This window comes from Bactrocera dorsalis, chromosome 2, assembly GCF_023373825.1.
Source record: "Bactrocera dorsalis isolate Fly_Bdor chromosome 2, ASM2337382v1, whole genome shotgun sequence".
NCBI classification, from domain to species: Eukaryota; Metazoa; Arthropoda; class Insecta; order Diptera; family Tephritidae; genus Bactrocera; species Bactrocera dorsalis.
This window is the reverse complement of record NC_064304.1, coordinates 89,273,893-89,298,100: the sequence shown is the minus strand read 5'-3', so window position 1 is coordinate 89,298,100 and position 24,208 is coordinate 89,273,893.

Below are 24,208 nucleotides of genomic sequence, written 5' to 3'. Positions count from 1 at the left end.
AGCAAGTTTTTATATGAGGCACCATTTTTGGTTATATTTCTTTTGTCCAGCTCAGCTAACCGCAATTCTCAATAGAGTTATCTATAAATTTTATATACCCGTATGTGAGCTCCACAAAGCTCCAATAAAATCTTGATATAACAGCTGACTTAGCTTGATTGCCCAACTTTGGAGTATAATTATTAGGATGGTTCTTAAATACATTACAGAAGTAACTTTTAAATCGAATTTCACAGTTGAATCATTATAGTACAAGATTGATTTCTAAAATACAACAACCTAATTCAACAACTCTTTAAAGAAACTCCACGGTTTTCATCTTGCTGCTTGCTATTCGTAATTACAAATAAAAAGTCGAAAATCGGAAATCGAAAATCGATGCTAGCAATATTTTGTAGTTGTGCTTACTGGGTTACCACAGCTGGAAGTCGCGGTTATGAGTTGAACTCATAGTGGAAATTAAATGCTCAAATACAGACACATTAAACATATACTCGATGGATATAAAAAAATATATATACCACATGATTTTTCCGCAAAAAAAATTAGTAAATTCGTTGCCTTTAGGCGCATTATAACTGTTTGCAAATATATACCAAACACATATTCACACCGAACTTTTTTCTCAGAATGCAGCATATTGCCAAAACTATATTATTTTACATATGCCAGTGTTTGATATCAGTGATACGGATATAGTCGTAAAACATACATACATACAAATGAACGAGGTACATCCGCATGTTTATATTGGCAAAACTGCACAAACTTTTTGCTCACTTGCCGCTACCAACTTATTTCTTGCACAATTTCCCATGTCCTCTTCTCGCGATATTTCAGTATTTGCACCCTCTTTCTTGCCAGCTAGGCGAACAGCAAAATTATCTTCCAAAAATACTTTTGTCACATTGATAAATGATTGCCCTGCACATTGGCAGCTGCGTTAATGCTTACAAAAGAAGGAGCTCTGCTTTTAGAAGGGTGAAATGTGGTGAGGTCAGTGTGAATACTACAATATTAAAGAGAAAAATTTTGGTTAGCTCTTCAAAAAATCTTAAGTACAAAAAATTATATAACTTTAAGAGGTTTAAGAGGGTAAAATGAGGACATACAAGTAGTTAACAGCTTCCGTATGGAATATGTAAAGTAGGTTAGGTACGCCAGGATAATGTTGGAGTTATAATTAATCACTTAAAAGAATGTTTGCAACATAAGAGTGAAAGAATAAGCTGAATTTGGGTGAAATGCGACTTATATATTAAGTTTTTGAGATTTTTAGCCTTATCCTCACACAAAGAATGGAGTGTACTTTGATCTCAAACGCCCGATTTATTCGATAAAAGTCTAGAAATGGCAGTTTCTCGAAATATCTGTCTAAAATTTTTTTTTGCAAAACCAGAATTCAATGCTCCTAAAACAGTCTGGTCTATATAACCAGAATATTTAAATTACAACGCAACAAAGAACTCGTCGAGTGGTTACCGTCACTCCATTCTGAATACGGCAGTAGGCTAAAGTCGGTTAGGTAAGTGTAATTTATAAAGAATTCAAAAACAGTTTTAAAGAACCTTAAACAAACTATCAGTTTATATAAGCCTATATGGTGTAAGAAAAAATGTCTTCTTTTTTAAATTCCATTACCATACCGTTATCTCTCGTCTAAATCCAGCTCAGGTCTATAAAAACTTTTAGTTTAGCACGCCAAACAAACTTAAGTTTTTAAGCCAATTTTTGTCTCACTTAAAGCCAGTTTAAACATTATTTTTCGCAGCCACATATTGCACAACAAAAATTCTAAGAATAACAGCTTGTCAGTTTTAATTTCTTGAAAACAAGACCAGAAGATTTATAGAAAACAGCAATACCCACCTCGAGCACAATACAATCCCAAGGCATGTTAACCTTAAACTCAGGTGTTAATATTTGACGAAGAAAGCTCAGTGAATAAACCGAAAGGGAAATGTCATCGTGCGAATGTGCGTGGTTATGTCAAAGTGCAGAGAAAAACAATGGTGTGTAATGTTTAAAACTCATTTTAAGTGACACTTCATTGTTATAATTCCCTTGACGAGGGTATTTATTTTCTAAGTCCAACACTAAGCCATTACAACCGCGCAACACGCAACATGCAACATTACCCACCGGGAAATTCATTAGTTGCACACTAGTTGCAAAACAGGGAGAATCAAAACTAAGTTCATTGCTATATTACATAATATATAAATAAATGTCCAACGGTAACGGATATAATGCAATTAGGGAATTAAAAAATTCATCTCGGCCAAAAAATGGAATTAACTCGTGAACATTTTTGTGCGATCATTTTTCACAACTTTCGACGTGGATTATCACGACAAGAGTGCATCGATGAACTAAAATCTTTGTATGGCTATGAAGCACCATCCTATAGCACTGTGAAAACTGGTACAACGAATTCAATCGTGACCGACGCTCGCTTAAAGACGAATTCCGTGAAGGTCGTCCAAAAACAGCCGTTGTGCCAGAAAACATCGATGCCGTACGTGAACTGATAATGCAAGACCGTCATGTAACATACTTTCAGATAGAGGCATGCCTATGCATTTCTCCCACCAGCATACATTCGATGTTGCATGAACACCTGGTCGTAAAAAAGGTTTGTTCTCGTTGGATCCCGAACAATTTGACAATCGCTCAAAAAAGGCTCGTGTGGATTGGTGTAAAGAAATGCTGAAAAAATACGATCGCGGTGCTTCAAAAGACATTTATAAGATCGTCACAGGTGACGAATCATGGATCTATGTGTATGAGCCCGAAACAAAACAGCAATCGACCGTGTGTGTCTTCCAAGACGAGCCAAATCCAACGAAAGTTATTCGTGGAAGAAGCACTTCGAAGCAAATGGTCACCTGTTTCTTCGGCAAAACTGGTCATGTGGCGACTGTTCCGCTTGAGCAACGTAGGACGGTCAATTCTGAGTGGTACACCACCATTTGTTTGCCTGAAGTCTTCGGAGAAATTCGAAAAACGAACAAGAGAAGACGAATCATTGTGCACCATGACAATGCGAGCTCTCACACATCGGCTCAAACCAGCGCCTTTTCACCGGCCAAAACATCATCCGCCGTACAGCCCTGACTTGGCACCCAATGACTTTTTTTTATTCCCACACATGCGTGGTCAACGATTTTCGTCGCCAGAAGATGCTGTTGAAGCATTCAAAAACCATGTTTTGGAGGTGTCTCAATCGGAGTGGAAAAAGTGCTTCGAAAATTGGTTTAAGCGCATGCAAAAGTGTATAAATCTTGATGGAGAATATTTTGAAAAACAATAAAACCATTTTCGTTGATAAATATTCCTATTTTCATTATTAGGCCAGAAATATATATAGCAGCCCTCGTATACTTTAGACATGCGTGCGTGTGTATGTGTCAACGCCCTCAAAATGCGTGAACGTGATCCGTCTGCCTGCCTTGACTTCACAGACGCAGGGTGCATATTTGTATGGAAATACAACTAAGTTGCAGAATAAGCAGGCAATTTATTAGCCGCTCTCCCCCACTACTCTCCATCTCCCTCTCTATCTGTTATGGCTGTTTTCTGTGATATATGTATGTATGTATATGTGTGTGTACTTCACACATTTCAATGTTTCACAATTTATTATGACACCTCTGTCGTGCTGCATCATAATATGTCAACTAAGTTGTATACAACACGACAACTGAACCTTTTACTATAACCGCGGCCTCTCCACACACTCTGCTTCCACTGTCAACTAATGTGTCAAACTCAGCTGCATTAAAATAGGTGTGAAAGTGCAAAGCTTGTGAAAAGCCGCTCTATCAAATTCAAAAATAAGAAGTTTTCTCTTAAGAGACTTGAAAATACTTTCAACGGATAATGTAGTAAATTAAAGTGGCAGCAAACTCCAAAATGATGGAAGCCATAGCAAAGTGTTGTGAATTTAAGCATTTAAGCAAGAAAGTTGTCATGCGAGTATATTTGCATATTCAAAGTTTTGATAAAGATTTGTTGCATGAAAGTCTATTAATTTCAGAAAAGTCTCTCTTTATGGGAAAATACAAACTGAGAGTAGTACAGTGTGTTGCAGCCAAGCAAAGTTGAAATACTTTTGAACTTTTTTTTTCTTGTAGAAATTTAAGTTTTGCTTTGCTATATTATATTTAGTTATGTACCTTCCTATTGGAAGGCTTTACAACTTTTTTGAGGCAATGATAAACTTGGTGAGGTGCTATTTCAGAGAAGAAATATACTCAGACGTTCGCCTTCACCCTCCGCGCGCTTCAAAAACTTGTCGAATTTTATTATTAATTTTAATTAAAAAGTGTGAGAAGAAGATTCAGCTAAAATTACAAAAGGCAGTTATTTGTCCCAAATCACCATAGACTACACCATTGCATCATAGCAACAAAAAGCACATAAATACTCAAAAGCGTCGATAATTTTACGAAAGCTTATATATATTTTTCACACTGTGCGCACCCAACTTTTCACACAGGTTTTCTTAGCTGTCAACAACAATGTGGCAGCAGCAGATCTCATAAGCGAACAACTTTACCAGCTAGTGTTGGCCTCAAGTTATACATACGCACACGTATATATGTGCATGTGTGTATGTGCGTTCTGTGGAAACAGGCAAATAAGTTTGTATACCAGACACACACATATTGTATGTATGTATATGCGCGCGTGCACCTACTTCATTCATTTTACTCACTACAAGATGACAGCCATAATCCCAACTGGTCAACGTGATAAGTCCATTGGAAAAAAGGCTTAGCCGAGAACGAAGGAGCTGAAGCTGAAAATGCAGCATCAGCTTGAGGCAACAAATCTTACAAGCTTCAAGCGCACATGAAACAGTTTACATGGCGACTGGATGTACGCATGTATAAATATATTCAATGTGCATGTGTGGGTGTTTGTTGGCTGTTTGTGTTTATTGTAGAGAATCCCTTGGACGGTACTGACAAAGTGCTACGCTCTATATTATTACTTTTTTTAACTTATTTATAGCTCTTATGCACTTTTAATACCCACAAACGTTTTAGGTACAAACTTAAACTTCTGGTTGTGTCCTTGTTCGGAGAGAAACACTGCCATTAATATAAATACTTGCACTTACCGTTAGTAAATGCGCAAGCCTTAAGCTTCTTGTGTAAATTAAATGAGTTCGGCAATGAACTTATGTAATTAAAATGAAATTATACAAATAAAGGTATGTATTTTTGTATATGTATGTGTGTGAGATTTATGAGCTTATATTATGCAGGTGTGTGCTACCATTTCGAAGGACAGGGCTTCGATTCATGCTCCGACGTACATGAAAAGTGTGGCGTCCCGAAACTCTGCATAGTCACTCAAACATTTTCCCAGAATGTGATGATCATTTGTAAATTCCTTCTTAGAAAAACTGATCAGGTTCTTAAAATGACAGCCGGAAAGTCTCTTATAAGTTTTGATGATACTTCGGCCAGTCAACAACTCAAAAACTTCCACATATTTTTATATCTTCTGCGCAGCATTAATCATTCTTTCGAATTCCTTCAAACTTTCAACAGTGGTAAGTAGCGGAAAACGAAAGTTTGATTAGTGTTAACTTATATGGAAGAGTTTTCCAATATCAGCCTGAAGGACTTGAACTGAGAGTTCATTTTCGTCGTTGATATAATGGAAATATTGTGTATCACAGCCCTTTTCATTTCGGTATTCCAGCTATGTGAATATTAACACTCGGCGAGGTAATATCTCTCCCAACTGTAGTAGGACCAATGTTTCTCTTGTATATGCTTCAATAAGTCGGACAAAAATGTCATTGCACTCAATCATCGAGTATGGATGCCAGCGTGGAGTGTAATAACAGCCCTATCACTTCAAATAAATCAAATTTGTATCGGTATTGCTCTAATATGTCCACTGCGGTTTCAAACCATCCCCCGCATTTTTGTCTCTAAATTAAAAACTAGGCTAGAATGCGCCCTTAAATATTTTACTTATATTTAGTTTATAACTAAATTTATTTCCAATATTAACTTATTTGCAAAAATCAGTTATAAATATGAACCACTTAATTATTTTTATATGATTTTGAAACTGTGAATAAAAATTTCCACAAATCATAACAAATTTTTTAGTATTTTTGCCATGAAAATCCTGCGTTCGCAATAACATTGTTTATATGTTTTTTATATATTTTCATGCATATATGTATAACATCCGTCATTGCATCATCCACTTTACCAGTGTGCGGTCATACGTGGCGTATACGCAACATTAAATGCCAATTGCTAATATTGTAAATAATATAGTTGTTAAACACTTATATATTATTATTTATATATATAGAAATATACAATACATACATACTTATGCAATAATACCAAACCAATTGAACATGTCAAGCCGATTGCGGCATACTCAAATTTGTAGTTGTTGCTTTTTATATATTTTAATGAAAATACAATTCGATTTCAATCAGATTTTCGCATTTAACATAACCACGAGCTGTTTTCGCGTCACAAACTTATTTCTTTACATATATGTAAATAAAACAAATTATATTTGTAACTGCAAGCGCCATTTGGAGGTGGATTCGTTTTCAAGCGCCGTTGCGGAATGAAAGATAAAACGAAAATTCGATAATGATTGATTCTATTTCACTTTTAAATATGCTTACTTCTCCTTATGATCTAAATTTAAGTTTTTTACAAAATATTTCAACTATACTTTCCGGTAAAAAAGTTCCTTATATGTGATTTTTATTGTTTGGAAAATAAAAAATTCGAGATTTATATACATAGGCATGAGTTTTAATTCAATAAAACTAAATATTTTATAATTTCGAACTAAATTAAAAATAGTTTCCTGCACAAACTTCGACTTCATTTCAGTGCTGTGTGTAGTATATATCAACTCTGCATTCATATGCGTTCATAACTATTTTTTCGTAAACGCCAGCGGTTTCCTAACGGCCTCAATGTTCATTTTCAGGCAATGAATTAAATTTCTCGTCAACTCTTTGTAGATATATATACAAGTATATATGAATTTTCGTGTTGTTGTTTGCTACACAAGTGCTGCACTGGCTCGCTACTATTTTTTCCTGTTATTTTCCATGTTTTCTGTAAATCGCAATCGATTTTTATTGATAAGCAATCGTACATCCGCGGTTTATATTGTATTACGGTCTCTTAAGTAGCTGCTTAATATTGTTCATTTTATTGTTTTCTCTACTTTCCATTTTCACTCTCCATAATACATGGCTGGTGCATGTTTACTGTGCATTTACATGAAAATTAAAAACCTGATAGGTGTCGCGCTTAAATATTTTAAGCCACAATCCATGCTGACATTATACACTTCTGTTTGAGTTTTGTTGGGGATATGAAAGATAAAAATTAAACTGTTTATAAATTGAGAATTCTCTCACACAGATTCTTCTTTTTAGCCATGTATGACTCTCCCTTTTCCACTGTTCTACAACTTTTTACTGAGCATTACATATTCTTCCCAAAGAACATGAAAATAATATTAGACTCTGTTATGACGTTAGCTAACCTCTAAAAGGGTGTATTATTAGAGAAAGAGAATCATATGTCAACCTAATTCATTTCAGCTAATGAAGTTTGCCACAGTTTTGACTTTACTAATCTGCAATTCCCACATAGTCGATAAGATGATCGCTCGTCTTATGAGGACCATTCTGTTGTTCCGAATTTATACAATTTTTTCCAGCACAGCAAATTGGTATGTACATTTTTTAACACGATTTGATTTAAACGCATGAAATACCCATTGGTAGTAGTCGCTCATCCACTAATTTCTCCACTTAATACACCTTGAACTTATTATTCTTTTTACATTCTCCATACATCAGTAGTTGCAAACTGCAGAGTGCAAATTATGTCTGCATCATCAAAAATGGTTAATTTAACCAAACAATAACACATCACTTATTTAGTGAATTGTCGGATATTGTTGCCAATGTTCGGTTTTATGTATATCAACAGCATCAACGGAAGAGTCTAACCCACCGCGTACCTGATTGACTGTCTAACTGCCTGGGCCGCATGCCAACTTGTTTATTCAACAACCGCCACCGTGATATTACGCGCTAGGAAATCGCTGCATGACCACGTGATGAACTCGAAATGAAAATAAAATAGACACAAAATTCACACAGCGCAACATAAATGAGGTTGAGGTTACGTTGTTGACGGTGGGAGTGCAAGTGAACGTAAATTGCAAAAGTGGCCGGGGAGAAATTGTAGATTGAGGCACATTATTTGTTTCAAAGGTAGGACCAAAAGAACTTGCTAGCAAAAGAACTCATAAAGAAGTAAGTGTAAAGGAATTCAGAATTTCCAGAGTAAATACTTTTGAATCTATTTTTGACTCTAACGACCACTCTTCTCGAAGGCAACTTAAGAAAAAAAATAAAATTCGTTGTTAAATTACCGTCAGGAGAATTCAGCTTGAGGTTTCTGAGCTCATTAACTCAATTTGGTAACATTTTAATTTCCTTTATTTGTGAAACTCTGATAACTAAAGGACTACTTAAAAAGCTTAGTAAGTTTACAATGATAAACCTATGAATGTTCATCTTCAATCGTCTATAGAAAACTGCGCTTAGAAGCTGTCAAAGTCCAAATAATTAGAAAAATGGCTTTCAGGCTTTTGCTGCTTCAAATGTAAATATCCTGTTCCCTGTGTAAAATTTAAACCCGAATAGTCGGAAGTAGTGCCATAAAACAGTTCGATCTAGAACAAATTCAGAAGTTCATAAAGTTATAAAATTAGCCTACTAGGTCTAACACTCAAATTTTGCAATACACAAGTACCTATAAGTACTCGTACTAAATATGCCTGCTAATGTCAGCCAAAAAACAGGCGCATCCTCAGTTTTCGGGAGGAGTAGTTGGTGGTCTCGACGGACACACCAACATAGTTGACGGTGATGAAATGCAATTGTGCGCACAGATAAGCAGAGCTGCTGTTATTAGAGTCTAAAAACAACTAGGTATAACGGTTGTAAAACAGTTGGGGTCTGCCAGCGAGCAATGGCAACAACTAAAACCTCACAACAACTACAAGCGTCGAAAGTTCTGCTCAGTTTATTAGTTTTGCCGTCAGTTGCATCCACCAAAAATGTGTAAATGTGGTGCGGCCACATTTCGCAGTGTTGCATAAGTGTATACATACATACATACATATAGTTGAAGTGGATGTGTGTTGAGTGAATGTGCTGCTAAAATGTACAAGCTCATAAGCGGATATGTGCAAGCTTAGCAACACTAGCGCAAATACAATTACTACGTGAAATGACGGCGATGGACAGCATATACACAAAGCTGCCGTTAGCTGGAAAATATCGTCTTTTTTGTCGAATGAGGCGATGCACGTGTTAAATACTTGCATGCCTGTAAAGGGTGTATGCTGGAACAATGGTATAGACGTATCGCGAGTGGGTGCAAATCGCTTGCCATATGCATATATCCACGTCTGTGTTGGCACTTGCGGTTGCGGCAGTCTAATTAAATGCGCGTTAATTATTCGCCATTACTGTAATATTAGCACGAGCTACAAGTTAAAACTTTTTTGAACGAAACGAATATTTAAAAAGAACGAATATTCTACTTTTCGCAGTAATTATTATTCAATTGCAAATTAACTTAAGCTGAGAGCTTGAACGCCATATTGAGAACATGCCTACTATGAAAGGGGTTTTTCATGAGCGGTCGCTTGTGGGTAGGCAATAAGCTTCTAGTTTCTTCTGTTTATCGTGTATACTTCTCAGCTTAGCATTTTCATTATAATCTATAAACTTAACTAAGCTCTCCGACATTATTTGTTCAATGTTTAAAAATTATCAAAAAGTTAACACTGCCAAAGGAGATATGACTTCGAGGGAAATCAAAAAATATTAGATAGTGTGTGTATAATATCTCACATGACAAATCTCATAGAGGCCAGCCGAATAAACTTAATTGTTCATTATATGTAAGGACCTAAGAAATCGCTTGACAGAGTTTGCTTTAAACTCTTTTGTTTGTTCAATTGGCGAAGGCTTCTAGTAAGGCTACGCACTACTACAATTTCTGTTGAACTTCCTTTAATTGCCAATTTATGTTCACTCGTAGCACGACATTAAATGAAATTGCTTTATATCCACAATGACTTTATAATTTTTTACCGCAATTGCAAACGATTCAACGTATTTATTTCTTTTGGACAAAAATTCTATCAACGACTATATGACATACCATTTTCAAAGGACCTTTACAAATACAATCAAAACAGTCCACTCATTGGAGTTAAATGGATTCCCTGCACGAAAAGCATGAACATCTAAAATGAGTGCAACAGAGCGCATATCTATGTATCACTCGAAAGAGGATTATTGAACTTAACTGCTTGACAAAGTGTTTGAAATGAAATTGGCTAGCAAAAAACTGAAGTGAAGATCAATAAATTACACGCAACTAAGAAAATTTAATTTTAGTCGTTTTGTCATTGTCCAGAAACCAAATAACTTTGTATTCGTTGAAAATGTTCTACAGGGTTGCTTTCGACTGTACGGACTATACAATTAACTGATTTATTGAACTGTAAAAATAAACAGTTGCGACATATTCACACATAACATGTATGGCGTACATATACACCTACAAATATTTTTATATACATATATATTCTTAATGACTGGCTAAAGGAAGTTGAAGGTTGACATCGACGATTTTTTATATTTTTAAGATAAAATGGTTGAGTATCTGAAGATTGAAGGTAATTGAAATTATTTCTCAATTTGTTAAACATTTATTCGAAAATGTAATATAAATATTATATAAAAGCAATAATGTATACTACCAGATTAAGCCAAGGTAAATAATTTATGGAAGGAAGAAATTCATAGTAGATTGAAACTCGTCGGACTTCCACAAACTTAAGGCCTACGAATAAAAAGTGTATATTTTAACTTGAGGTTTTGTGATGGAAAATTAGGGGTTTTTCGGCATTAGGTCATATAATGCGGAATAATAAATATTTTAAATTAAATGCTTGGGACATACATAGGCTGCTATATATATTTCTGGACTAGGCAACACTAAGTGTTGCCAAGTGCAATCTGACATTCCCATTGGAAAGTTTGACATTTTTTAGCATAACATCACTCAGAACGTTTTGTCATTTAATCGTGAATTAAATGGAATTAACTCGTGAACATTTTTGTGCGATAATTTTTCACTACTTTCGACGTGGATTATCACGATAAGAGTAATCGATGAACTAAAATCTTTGTATGGCTATGAAGCACCATCCTATAGCACTGTGAAAAACTGTTACAACGAATTCAATCGTGGCCGATGCGCGCTCAAAGACGAATTCCGTGAAGGTCGTCCAAAAACAGCCGTTGTGCCAGAAAACATCGATACCGTACGTGAACTGATAATGCAAGACCGTCATGTAACATACATTCAGATAGAGGCATGCCTATGCATTTCTCCCACCAGCATACATTCGATATTGCTTGAACACCTGGCCGTAAAAAAGGTTTGTTCTCGTTGGATCCCGCACAATTTGACAATCGCTCAAAAAAAGGCTCGTGTGGATTGGTGTAAAGAAATGCTGAAAAAATAATCCAAAAAACAAAAACCTTTTCATTGATAAATATGCCTATTTTCATTATTAGGCCAGAAATGTATTTAGCAGCCCTCGTAAGAAAGTATGCTTCCACCAAATTTCGTGAAAGAAACATTTTTTTTGTAGAAGATAAAAACAAAAAACCAAAATTTTGGTTATATAAAAAAGTCTATACACAACAATTTAGGAAGGGCTATGTTCGGGTCTAATCGAAAATTTTATACTCTTGTTACTTTTCAGGACCAAAACCAGGGAAATCACTTAAGGTGCAAAACGTCAACCAGACGTTTGGAATCCAATCCATTTTATATATAAAACTCATACACTGACCGCCATATTTGGCATAAGGTTTATTAGAGTAACGAAAATCTTTATATGAAGAATATATGGAAATTTGGGTTATTCTAGTTATAATACTATAGTATATTCAATATTATTACGAGTAATGACCAATATTACATGCAGTTAAAAGACCACTGACTAAAATAATGCTCCTAAAATTTCATCAAGGTCTCTCACATACAAGTACAATCACCAATCCTGTAGAGTAAAGTTAACCGGGTGTTCGAAAATCCTGATTTTTATTAGTTTTAAGGGGGCTCTGTCAAATTTTCGCCCAATTTTATTAATTTAATGCACAAAGATGTGCCGTTATAAAAAAAAAACACGCCCTCTTAATTTTATTAACGTAACTAGCATATTGGCCGATATATGCGATATAATGTCCCCCGAAAAATCTTTATATATATTAGGTAAAAGGGGACCATACGAATTATTGATCCGATTCAGCCCATTTTAGACACGCAGACATATTATGATCAAAGGTTTTCGGATAAAAATTAACTATAAGTACTGGGTTTAACATATTCAATACCTGGGGGCTTGAACAATTTTATTTCGTTATATTAACTTCGTCTTGATTTATATACTAGAAAGTGAAGGAACCAATTGGAACTTAAAATTTGAAGGGAGACGTGGTTGTAGTCCGCTTTTGCCCATTTACATATGTATTCGGTTGCAATCGTTGGAACAGGTTCTTAGATCTGGGATTTTACTTAAAAGTGGGCGGTAGCACGACCATCGTCCGATTTTGACACCGGCTCGTACCATCTCGGTCCACGTCCACTTTTCCACAGGTGTCTCTTACTACTGCGATTCTCTGTGCTAAATTACAGTCCTATATCTTATTTTAGTCCCTAATTATGGCACTTTGTAGGTTATCGTTTAATGGCGTTTTACCATATAACTTTTTTCTATAGGACTCACAGTTTCGCTGGAAATCGAGATAAACCATTCCTAACCCTTAAAAATCGTTCGTTTCCGATGGGTTTCAATTTACTATGAATTTCTTTTTTTATCATTTAAAGGTTTTTGAACTAGCCTATACTCGTATATGGTACCGATTGCAAATCTGGATGATTATATTTCGTATACTATTGAACACTCCAAATATTCAAAATAGCAATAAGATACCTTTCGATATGAAAAGCCACAAATATTCGCTGATTTTCTTAGATTTTGTTGAAGAAATCATATCATCTTAAATATGGAATTTTTTCACTTGAATTAGTCAATGCAACTGCGTTCAGCTGAATGAGCAAAAGGTAGTGTGGGTGTACTTATTAAATATGCATGCAAATTTTCCCAGGTACTACAAATGCATGTAGTCATATGTATGTATAAAGTAAAATATGTAAATATGTGGGCGCTTGTAATCAAATGTTACGCCTTAAAAAACACAAAGAAGTAAATTTGTTTGACGTAAGTATTTATTCGCGCTTCTACATGACATTTTCAGTGTTAACGCATTCATGTTATGAGATAATAGAATATAAGATATACATATACAAAGCTACGCACATGAAAGTAGCCCTGTAGGTAAAATTTTACTTACAATGAATAAATTTATGTTCATTTTAGTCATTTATAACCTTAAGTTATCACATAGTTTATGCGATAAAGCTCCGCTTAATTTTTCTAGCTGCCTCTTATATGTATATGTTATAGTGGTCTGAACAATATGTTCGGGATTGTGGCTGGTCATAGACAGATACTTTGTGCCAAATTTCTTGACAATCAAAAAAGTTTTCCTTGAAAAAAGTTTAAGTTGATCGTTCAGTTTGTATGACAGCTATATCTTAAATTGGTCCGATATCGACAGTTTCGACAAACCAGCGGCTTATTGAAGAGAAAAAGATGTGTGTAAAATTTCAGATCGATATCTCAAAAAATAAGCGTTTAAAGGATGTATATGCGGGGATCAATTGGCAGTTCCACAGCAGGCAGCATAACACAGCCTATACTTATCAACAAATACGAAAATTTCGTATTATCGACAAGTATGTACTCACACACGCACACGTGCAGCATACTTGCAGGCGCGTTAAGCGTTTTATATGAAAGCGTGAGAGCAACAGTTGTAAAAGTCGAACAAGTAGCTGCTGAAACAAAGCCGGATAAAAGTATAAACAAGGCATTTCGGTGTTGACGTCAACAATTGTGTCGATATAAGTGCCGATGATAAACAACGGTATTGTTGTAATAAAATATGTAATAGACAACAGAAGTGCAAATAATCGTTAAAACCTTTTTATGTTACACGAGTTTATCACATGACATATACGTGTACATATTTGCATGCAAGAGCAAAAGTTTTCGTCACATTGTTTAAATGCAACGCACAATTTCCTTCGAAAAAAAATCCTTTTTTGCATTTGAGTGTATTCATTTCGCTCTAGCTTTAAGGAATGAACACTTTTAAGAAAAAAATTAAAACTTTAGCTTCATAAAAAATTGTCGAAAGTATCAGACACAGTTCCAGTAAAGTGATAAATACTGTGTCAGTTGACCAAATAAGTTCTTAAGTTCCAGCGGGGGAATCCTCACGAACTTCAACTTAAAGAAATCTTACTTTGATGGAATTATCCTGTCGTTATACTTTCACTGCCATTCAGCAGGTTGGAGAAGTGTTCTCTCAACAATTTTAGTATGCTCTGGGCATCAGTCAGTAGATCACCTCAGGGGATTCTACAAGAATATTCTCCGGTCTTGAAACCTTTGTTAGTCGACGCATTTTTTCGTAGAATTTTCGACCATTACCCCGCATTGCAACCTCTATCTTTTTATACTCTCGCAACAAAGTTGCTAAGGAGAGTATTAAAGTTTTGTTCACATAACGGTTGTTTGTAAGTCCTAAACCTAAAAGAGTCAGATATAGGGTTATATATACCAAAGTGATCAGGGTGATGAGTAGAGTTGAAATCCGGATGTCTGTCTGTCCGTCCGTCCGTCTGTCCGTCCGTCCGTTCGTGCAAGCTGTAACTTGAGTAAAAATTGAGATATCATGATGAAACTTGGTACACGTATTTCTTGGCTAAGCCATAAATGAAGATATTAAAGTGAAATTTGGCACAAAGGATCGCATTAGGGAGGAGCATATTTGGAAGTATTTTTTTTGGAAAAGTGGGCGTGGCCCCGCCCCCTACTAAGTTTTTTGTACATATCTCGGAAACTACTATAGCTATGTCAACCAAACTCTATAGAGCCGTTTCCTTTAGGCATTTCCATATACAGTTCAAAAATGGAAGAAATTGGATAATAACCACGCCCACCTCCCATACAAAGGTTATGTTGAAAATCACTAAAAGTGCGTTAACCGACTAACAAAAAACGTCAGAAACACTAAATTACGAAAGAAATGGCAGAAGGAAGCTGCACCCAGGCTTTTTTTAAAAGTTGTAAATGGGCGTGGCGTTGCCCACTTATGGACCAAAAACCATATCTCAGGAACTACTCGACCAATGTCAATGAAATACGGTATATAATATTTCCTTGGCACCTTGATGACATGTACGAAATATGGGTGAAATCGGTTCACAACCACGCCTTCTTCCAATATAACGCTATTTTGAATTCCATCTGATGCCTTCTCTTTATAATATATACATTAGGAACCAATGATGATAGCGGAATAAAACTTTACACAAATACGGTATTTGAGCTGAGGTATCTCTTGCGGAAAAATTGTCGTGATCGGACTATAACTTTTCAAGGTCCCTGATATCGAACACGAAGAACTCAGTGCCTAACCTAACCTAACCTAATTTTTCACCGAAAATATCGGTAAATCTCTCAGAATTTAATTCTAATTAATTTTACAGCAAAATAAAAAAATATTTAAATGGCGGATAATGAAATCTCGATTATCACTTTATCATGCGAGAGTATAAAATCTTCGGTGACACTCGAACTTAGCCCTTCCTTACTTGTTCTGTCTGCAAATGCGTCTCACTTCCCTCTTCAACTCTCCGTATCTATCCCATCCAGCACGTGTTGTGGTCGATTGAAACGTTGCGAAGTAGGCAGGTTGTTTTTTTTCCGCTGCAACACGGCAGCGTCAGCTGTTTTTTTGCATTTTCCGAAAACCAATGGTTTCGGTTGCAGCTGTATGTAATACACTTGAAATACTGTCGCACCGTTCCGTTATAGTTACCAAATTGTTGACGAACGCTCTTAGAGGGCAGGAGTGCAAGTCGAGTCGAAAATCGTTAGGCTGTCTGTTGTGACTGCAATTTCTCGACGTCGAACTTTCCTTATGTTTGTTGACGTGCATTTTTTTGCTGTACAGAGGTGGGTGCGTATCTTGGCTGCAACAAGATAGTGGTCCGAGCCGATGTTAGGACCTCGGAGGTCTAAAACACTGCAGACATGTCTTCCGCCTGTCCCAACATGATCGATCTGCTTGGTGGCTTTTCAATCCGGAGACAGCCAAGTAGCTTGGTGGTGTGGCTTTACTTCATTAACAATATTTCGGGCAGAATCAACCCATTTGGGGATATTTCCTCTTGAAGGGTCCCAAATCCAGAGTACAACCCTGTGGAGCGAATGTTTCGCCTTCTCACTATAGCTCGCCTTCAAACGGATGTTCTTAGGCTACCCAGAGGATACTTGGTCAAAGGCCGGAAGTCGCGAGCTGCTTGAGTCATATGTACAAAAATCGTTTCTGGCCACTGCCACGTGAATGACGATCAAAGAACTTTCCTCACTTGCGTGAACTTCTACACATGACACGTTCTCCTCAAGTAACTTAGCATAACATTCCCTTTAAAGTAAAATAATTAAATTTAATATTTACGAAACCATTTTTTTTAAGGTCTCTGCTTTCGTTTCGAAATATTTGTCAACGCTGTTCGTGCTACAATTTGAGGCACGTGTGCTCTGTATGACATTAACGTGACACAGATTTCATATGCACTTGAGTATTCAAATTGGCTTGTATGTATTTGTGGGAGTATATGCGAAATTCTTAAATTTTTTAGAAAAAAAGAAAAGTTTTTATGCTTGCATTAGCTGATATTATGCTCATAAATATATTCATACATAAATTTTGTATAAAAATTTGTTGCTAATTTTTCCACCACTCATGCTTTATGGCCTTTCGTTTTTATTGAATTTCGTTTTTTGTTTTGTGTGCGTCTGTGTGCTTCTCCCTCACCAAATCCTCAGCAATTTTTTGTATCATTCCTCATCTTGTGTTTGGGGGCACGTAAGCCCATTTAATGCATTAATGGCAGAGTAATAACACCAACATGTCGAATGACACTCAGCTTCTGTCGCCTGTCATGCGACCATGTCTACATACATACGTACAAATGGACGTGTATGCGTTTGACTATGCGTTTCGCCGCAAGTGTGAATTGGTTTTTGTTTCATCGTTTGCATGCCACAACAGAACCACAAGATTTACGTGATGTTGCCACATTTTTGCTGCTGACATTATTATCCATCAAAAAAATTTAATTTGTGGGCCTAGTAAACAAGTGACACTTTGATTCGAGATTTGTGGCAGAACCCTTTAGCGAAATTATTTTCATGACAATGGATAAATGTTTGCGACATCCGGCGTGGTGGAGTGCTATGTTTGGGATGGGAAAGAGAAAGCGAGTATAAATTATTACTATACAAAATGGTAATTTAAGCATGATACTCATATCTGCCGACAGTTTAACATTTTATGTGAAGTATTTGATTGGATGGATGTTTATTCGAAAATGGCACAGAGACAGTAATTACCACCTTTTCCTGATTTATTAATAGCACAGTAATTTGCTTGAATCCAAATTGAAATTGATATATTAATTCACACCTTTACTCAAATCTCGGTGAAATTAACGCTGTCTCCGTAATTGTAATACTGCCGGTCTATCGCAAGCCAAACAAATAGATCTAATAAACAAATGCAAATGGAACACCTGTTTTTAAGTAAACTTCGACATTTGCACGAAGAAAGCAGCAACGATATTCTCTTAACTACTATTTAAAACAAAAGCCTATCTGCAAAAGAAAGCAGCTGAGTCTCACCACACGCTTACACTCGAAATTTCCTCGCAAGGGTAAGAGCAGACCATGATAAATTTGAAGCATTACTACCCAACGATTCATCACCTCACTAAAAATAGAGATCCAGCAATATCCTTGTGGGAAAACAAAAACAACAACAACTCGTCATTAATAAATAATTATTTACTTTCAGCATTGTGGTACTTATGTATGTATATATGTAGTATACCCAACTTTTACGCTTCGCAAGGCAAATGCCTCGGAACTGAAAACTCGTCGAAGCCTTGGCCGCAGCCATCAATAAGTAGGCAAATGCTAGTGCAAAGTACAGAGTCACAGCTCAAAGCTCACAAGCCGTTATCTAAGTATACATATATGTATACAACAATATATACTATACATATGTATATAAGTAGATATATTTTGTACACTCAAAAGCGCTGAAAATCATTTGGTCAGTATTTTAGAAATATTTATATCACGTTTAGAAATAAATACAACCATTTTTCCATCCGCCAGCGTTACAACGATAAATATGCAGGACTCGAACCAAATAAGCATCACCATTAATGCACTGTACATACATACATATATACGAGTACATATTTGCTTTAGAGAGAAGCAACAGTTTTCGCTCCCAAAATAAAACGAGCCAAGGCACTGTGTTGCTAGCATATTGCCAACTATTAGTCAGGTAAACATGTGTTAAGCCATCGGTTAGCAACCGTATCTGCAGTTCGTTGGTAATTCTCCTGCACACAGACATATACACAAATGGGTAACTGTAATGAATGCCACTTACAGTACATATTTCAAACGAATCTTCTACCGGTCAGTTATAGCCTTGTAATAACCACTTCAATTCCTCAAGCGATGCTTTGTGCACTTAGTCACAGCAAGCATTACAATTTGGCAAAGGGACTGTTGCCTCGTATTTCTTCTTCTGTTTCACTGGCATTGACCAGCAAATAACTAGTGGAGCGTTAGCAGCACTTATGTAAGTCATATATACGCCTCTGCCATTGTGGTTATTGTGCGGTTACGTGTGCTCAATGTTGCATGTTTAGGCGTATATATTGCAACGACAGTAAAACGGATGTGACCACAAAGACAACAACAACAAACTGAGTACAACAGGATAAGCAGCAATAAATGGAATGCTTATTGCTTAAGTAGCTATCGAGAGTTGGACTTTCCGACTTTAGTCGTAGTGGGAACCTTTAGGCACAATATTATCTTTAAAGTTTGTATTCTAGTAATATTTAGACAAATTGTGTATTCATAATTGGTTTAATGGCTATATTTCCAAGGAAAACAGGTTGAGTCTTTTACTTTCGGGTAGGCGCAAGACCAGTTCAAGCAAGTAAGGAAGGGCTAAGTTCGGGTGTGACCGAACATTTTATACTCTCGCATGATAAAGTGATAATCGAGATTTCATTATCCGTCATTTACATATTTTTTTTATTTTGCTGTAAAATTAATTAGAATTAAATTCTGACAGATTTACCGATATTTTCGGTGAAAAATTAGGTTAGGTTAGGTTAGGCACTGAGTTCTTCGTGTTCGATATCAGGCACCTTAAAAAGTTATAGTCCGATCACGACAATTTTTCCACAAGGGATACAAGCTCAGCTCAAATACCGTATTTGTGTAAAGTTTTATTCCGCTATCATCATTGATTCCCAATGTATATTTGTATTATACAGAGAAGGCATCAGATGGAATTCAAAATAGCGTTATATTGGAAGAAGGCGTGGTTGTGTACCGATTTCACCCATATTTCGTACATGTCATCCCCATATTTCGTACATTATATACCGAATTTCATTGAAATCGGTCTAGTTGTTCCTGAGATATGGTTTTTGGTTCATAAGTGGGCGACGCCACGCCCATTTTCAATTTTTAAAAAAAGCCTGGGTGCAGCTTCCTTCTGCCATTTCTTCTGTAAAATTTAGTGTTTCTGACATTTTTTGTTAGTCGGGTAACGCACTTTTAGTGATTTTCAACATAACCTTTGTATGGGAGGTGGGCGTGGTTATTATCCGATTTCTTACATTTTTGAACTGTATATGGAAATGCCTGAAGGAAACGACTTTTTAGAGTTTGGTTGACATAGCTATAGTAGTTTCCGAGATATGTACAAAAAACTTAGTAGGGGCGGGGCCACGCCCACTTTTCCAAAAAAAATACGTCCAAATATGCCCCTCCCTAATTCGATCCTTGTGCCAAATTTCACTTTAATATCTTTATTTATGGCTTAGTTTTGACACTTTATAGGTTTTCGGTTTTCGCCATTTTGTGGGCGTGGCAGTGGGCCGATTGTGCCCATCTTCGAACGTAACCTTCTTATGGAGCCAAGAAATACGTGTACCAAGTTTCATCATGATATCTCAATTTTTACTCAAGTTACAGCTTGCACGGACGGACGGACAGACATCCGGATTTCAACTCTACTCGTCACCCTTTGGTATATATAACCCTATATCTGATTCTTTTAGTCTTAGGACTTACAAACAACCGTTATGTGAACAAAACTATAATACTCTCCTTAGCAACTTTGTTGCGAGTTCGAAACCATATGAACTTTTTCTGAATATAAGCAATCCTGAAAGGATTTATTTACGTACCCACTAACTCGGAGAAGTTAATTGCTCTGTTTTTGCTTTTACCATGGACAACAACCTTTCCGAAGGTCAATTACCTTTGGTGAGGTCAATGACAACTTTGTTTATTTTATCTAAAACAACCTCCCAGCGCCCAATTAATCTTTTGTTTACTGAGGTCAATGAATTAGAAAATTAGCGAGATAACAATCCCAAGCTAGAACAATAACCCTTTTATTCACATTTAGCGAGTGCAACAACATTTACAGAGCTCCATGACCTTTGATAAGGTCAATGAGCATTTATTTGTCTTTAGTGAGGAAAACAACCTTCGAAATAGATCTTTGCTGAGGTCAATGATCCTTTTATTTACATTAAGCCAGGACAACAGCACTTAGCACAGTCAATGGAGTTTATGGTTGTTGTCTGTGCTAATGTTTGGCCTTTTTCATTCAGCTCGATAATTGGATTCAAAGTTTTTTGAGAGTTTAGTTTTTGAGAATTTAGTTTTAAAAATACCTCGTCATTGGATTCAATTGACATTATACTGAGATAGAGAACTAATCAGAAGGTTTCTTTGAAAATAAATCCAAAAACCAGTAAAAAAAAGTAGGTTTTCAGTACACCTGTTTCGAATTTTTAACACAATGATTGAATCATCATTTTTTCTATCCATATTTCAGGTCAGCAAGAGAGAAATCCTATTTTTTCTTCTCAAGTTAGCAATTTCATGCAATCAAGCATTCGAACATGGGTTCCTCAACATTTATATGATTTCCCTCTAACTTCGAAGAGGAATTATAAATTTAATTTTATATCTAATTCAAAAAGTCTAAAGGAAGGTTTAAGTGCGGCCTCAACCAGAAATTTAATATTCACTCAATTTGTGAGTCAAAAGTGGTGACAAAAGCTTTTAATTAGTTCCTACGAAATTGTGGATCGGTTATAATCATGTTTGGCTTCTTATTAACTTATATTAAAAAATAATAAAGTGACTAGGATACATTATACTATGATAAATCGAATATTCTACGTTGACATTTCTGACATATGTGACTATGACATCTTATAAACCGTTATATATGGTATAAAAGCAACCAGAAGAAATTCTTACATTAGGTATGCGGACCCAATGCTTCACGCACCGAGTGTGTGCATCTTAGCGGACACTTCAATTCAAAATTTATGAAAGCATCTCCCATTTTGAATTAAAGCCATCTTTTACTTATTGTTATTTTTAGAGATTTGGTGTGCTGCATAGAGATTTTTATTGCTAATTAATAAATCAATATACATACATACAAATAGCAAAATTATCTAATATCTTACTGACGGCTTGTGCGCATACCAGACTTGTTTCTACATACAGCTCCTTGCTATAAGTATTATCATACAATTGAATATTGTTTTGCTTACATTTAACAAACATTTCGTTATATAATCTATTTGATTGATTTGCCCTATTTGAGCATGAATATCAATTAGTTATACATAAGCAAAATATAAATATACCATTTGATTTTCAACCTGCATCCTTACTGAACTGATATTCGCTTTGTCTAACCCTCATTTGCTTTATGTCTTCGGAAGCTGTGGTATTGCCACATTTTTGTTTGCCTAAGTATTTTCGATTTATTCGGTCAGGTTTATTAGCCCCGAAAATAGAAATGGCAAGCAATAAATAAGTATGCAAGTATACTATAAAAAGCCACAATAAATTTACAAAACCATAAATGCGCCCTTCCGCCAGAGGAAAGCAGCCGTAGTCATATGTAAATGAGAACACTTTGCGCACATGCAATAAGGTTACAAACTCAAAATGAATGATCACTTACATATATAGTACAAACGTACGTTATGTACATACAATGTTTGTAGTTTTACAAATATGGACCAGCAAAATGTATAAGTGTGTGCAGTATTTTGGTAATATGTGGCAACTCTGTTATTTGTATGGCTGCTTGTGGCAGCGGCTGGCAGTTTGATGTAGAGTAGTTAGTTTTCATGTAGCAAATGTATTCGTAAGCAGTTATTTAGAAACTCTGATACTTAAAAGGGTGGTACCTTAAGTCAGAAAGAAAATTTATTGAGAGATTAGTGAAATCGAAGACACGAGACGCAACTTTCAAATTAAACAAGACTAGTGTGTGTCACAGAATGGTCAAAGTGCCATTTATAAATAAAATTATTTTTTTTTATATATTCGATATACTCAAAAAAATGCAGGGTAGGACATTTAAAGTTGACCTATTTGTTTCTAAAAAAAAAGAACAAAAGAAAACAATGTTTTTTGTTCATTTCAAAAATAATTTATTGTGGTCCAAGGGGATTTGTTTCAGCTAATATTTAAAAATTAGATCGCGTAAATGGGCACCTTTAGCTTTGACAGCTAAATGCACTCTTTTTTCGACATTTTCCATGACTTTGGCCAATGTTTCGGATGATATGGCGGCTGTTTCACGTCGAATGTTGGCTTTCAGTTGAGCTAAGGTCTTTGGCTTATTAGCGTATACCTTGGATTTCAAATAACCCCACAAATAAAAGTCTGGTGGCGTCAAATCTGGTGATCTCGGTGGCCAGTCAACATCACCATTTTTCGATATCAATCGCCGGGGGCCCATTTGCCAAAATTAAGGCGTCGCGGATAATCAGCTGGGTTTAGTTTTTGTGCCATTTGAATTTTATATGGAAACATCTTCAAATCTTTATGAATTATGCGTCGGAGAGTGGTGCGAGAGATGTCTAATTCCTGAGAGCGGCGATAACTCGATGTCGATGGAGTCTCCTCAATACTGGCTCGTACAGCTTCGATATTTTCGTCAGAACGTCTTGTGCGTTGTCTGGATGCATGACTGGCATTACTGAGATTACCGGTGTTCACAAATTTTGCGTATAAAGACTTAATTGTGTTCTTAACTGGAGCACTTTTCACTTTATTTTTTTTGCGAAACGCACGTTGAGTTAACACAATTGAAAAGTTATTTTGAATATAAAGCTGAACAATTTCAGCGCGTTCTTTTGGAGTGTACTGTTCCATGGTATAAATTGTCTTCGAATGACGCTTCTAACGCGGTATGACATTAGCCGATTTGTCAGCGCTGTTAAAAGTTACAGCGTTGCCAGATGGGTCAACTTTAAATGGCCTACCCTGTAATACCGACCTTTTAAGATATTTCTAAGAAATTTATAGCATTTTGATAATGTTAAAACTATCTGAACCCATTCGAAATCTCTTTTGATAGTTATCATTGTTTCACAAAATGTATAAGCGATCTACTTGACTCTGCTATAAACAAATAAGGGTGTGTAAAACTGAAGCGAACATTGATTTTATTGAGAACCACCCTAATATATAAGGCATGTATAGCAGCCAGCCCCCACCATTAAACCATCCAATAATTGTTGTTACCGGCAAATGTCAAACGCAAAGGCATAACCACAGTTTTACCAAACATTTGCGGAAGCCTTTCACTTGCCACAGAACACAATTTTTATTGAGAATTTCGGCGAGCAGACAACATGAATTTTCAATCATGTGTAACAACGAGAACAACAACTACTTAACCACAATTACAGTAATAAATGTAGAAATAGTGTACGCTTTCAGAACGTCCTCTCGAAAC